The sequence below is a fragment of the Lissotriton vulgaris genome, chromosome 5 (assembly GCF_964263255.1).
Source record: "Lissotriton vulgaris chromosome 5, aLisVul1.2, whole genome shotgun sequence".
NCBI classification, from domain to species: Eukaryota; Metazoa; Chordata; class Amphibia; order Caudata; family Salamandridae; genus Lissotriton; species Lissotriton vulgaris.
In genome coordinates, this window is record NC_141693.1 from 1,526,626,042 (window position 1) to 1,526,628,491 (window position 2,450).

Genomic DNA, 2,450 nt, shown 5'->3' on the forward strand with positions numbered 1-2,450 from the left:
CAAAGTTAACGTAGTATATTTGCTTTGAGTTTTCCTTTGGGATGTACACCTCTCTGGACAAAGCTAAAATTGAATTACTCCTGAAAAAAATTTAGTTACTCCTAACTTGGACCGTGTATAATAGACATGAACTACTCAGGATACGCATCTTTAGTTGAATGAATGATTTTTTTATGGCATATTTTCTTTTTCAGAAAATGGAATGGAACAATTTAACATGGACTTCACAAATCGATCAGAAATCACTGAGTTCATCCTGGTGGGATTTCTAAAAACTCCTTTGCTGGAGATGTTTTGTTTCTTTGTCTCTGCTGCCATGGTCTATCACAGCTAATGCTGTCAGTCTTGTTGTGAGGTTAGATCATCACCTCCACACACCAATGCACTTCTTCATCTGTAACTTATCAGTACTAGAGATAAGGTACACAACCGTGGCTACCCCCAACCTGATGGACAACTTCCCAATGAGGAGTAAAGGCGCCTCATTGTAATGATGTATAGTACAATTCCATCTCTTTTTCTCTCTTGGATCCAGTCAATGACTTTTGTTGGCTATGATGCCATTTGACAGATATCTAGCAATATGTAATCCACTGCGATACAATGCAGTTATGATTCATAGAACATGCACTTCAGCAGCTTTTTGCTTATGGAGCTCATGCTTTCTGACTATGCTGGTACCAGTTGGTTTAGATTTACATCCCCTTTTTGTGGCTCAAATATAATCAACCATTTGTTCTGTGATGCTCACCTGTTGGTGAGGCAGTCTTGTTCAGAGACCAGACTGGTTGCATTACTTGACTTTGTTCTAGCCATCAGTATTGGACTAAGTTCATTTGTGCTTACAAAGGTCTCATACAAATACTCTATTAGCACGATTATGAAAATTCCCCTCTCCAGAGGCCAAGGCAAAGCTTTCTCCACCTGCAGCTCACATCTCATCATAGTGGGTATATTTTATACAACAGTTATGTTCATGTACATTAGACTCAGGACTCGATATTCAGAGATGAATAAGGTAGAATCCGTGTTCTATTCAGTCGTAACTCCTGTACTCAATCCCTTAATTTACACTTTGAGAAACAAAGCTATCAAAAATGCCAAGAATAAGTTAGCAATTTGCAAATGTTAATATTATCTCTCAGACATAGTTTGCATTTCACAATGGGGTCACAACTTACCAGCCTAATCAATATTCAAGAGGCAGGTTGCAATGTGCTATCCATTGGAATGGGCAATAACACAGGAATGTAGCTTTCTGGGGACAGCAGACCTCCATGTCTGTGTTTGCTTTTTAAATAAAGATACAGAAAGTATGCTGTTCTTAATTACGAGACAAGGGAAAACTAGGAGAACCGGTTTTGCGTGGTCATGATATGTAGGAGGACGGGGATTCCTCCTCTTGGAATTTGGGGCACTCACACACATGGCTGGGTGTCATGCTTCATCATAGAGCTGCTCCTTATCAGGTCAGTGCTGCAATTCCTGATGGGCTCCGTATGAGGGGCTCAAGTAGAGATCTTTTATTCCAAATTGCCATTATGTGTGTGTTGTTGCGGGGCCTAACCAGTGTAGATGAGTGAGTGGAGGTTTGTAACCTGAAGGAAATTTAAAACAGGTTTGGAAGAACAGAAAAAAAACAATTTTAATCAATAGGTCTCCCAACCTGATTAAAACAGCCAGCGATGCATGTCTGCGTTTATGTCTCAGGAAGGGTGCTTTATTGTGTGGTCAACATGTTTCTCGCCTAGTGGTCAATTAATCACGGGGGCGATTCATAAGGACCTTATAAAATCAAATCTATTCACACACAGGAGGAAGAATCCTTGTGCTCCTACATATCATATCCCACAACCCGCACCTAAAATTAATTGCAAAATTACTGTAATTAATTGTCAATTAATCAATTCATATTAATTATTAACTAATTATTAATTAATTAATTAAAAACAATATTACTCCCGGCCCTTTACCCCTATAAACGCCACTACCCGCACCTAAAATCAATTACACAATTACCATAATTAGTTGTCATTTAATGAATTATTATTAATTTACAACTAATTATTACATGATTAAAACTAATTAATTCCCACTCTTTACCGCTCTAAACCCCACAAACCGCAAATAAAATGTACCCAAAAAATATTTAATACACAATTAACATTATAAAATCTCAATAAAAAATATTAATTAATACATTTATTCAATAATTTGTTATAATTAAATTACTTCCCACCCTATTCCCCTATAAACCCACAGCCTGCTACAGAACTAAAAAACACAAAATGTAATTATAATAAAATGAATAACTACTAAAATATATTAAAAAAACATAAACAATACTTATATAAATAAATACATCACATATATTTAAAGAGGATATTACTAACTTATATATTTTTAAAATCTATATTTCTTGCCTTAAAGTTGATATTCTTGACCCCAAT

The 2,450-nt window shown here is 36.0% G+C and overlaps 1 pseudogene; it reads left to right on the plus strand.

The window, feature by feature from the left end:
• The first annotated feature begins 217 nt into the window (after positions 1-217).
• Positions 218-1,132, plus strand: LOC147712930 (olfactory receptor 5AN6-like; annotated as a pseudogene).
• The last annotated feature ends 1,318 nt before the right edge of the window (positions 1,133-2,450 follow it).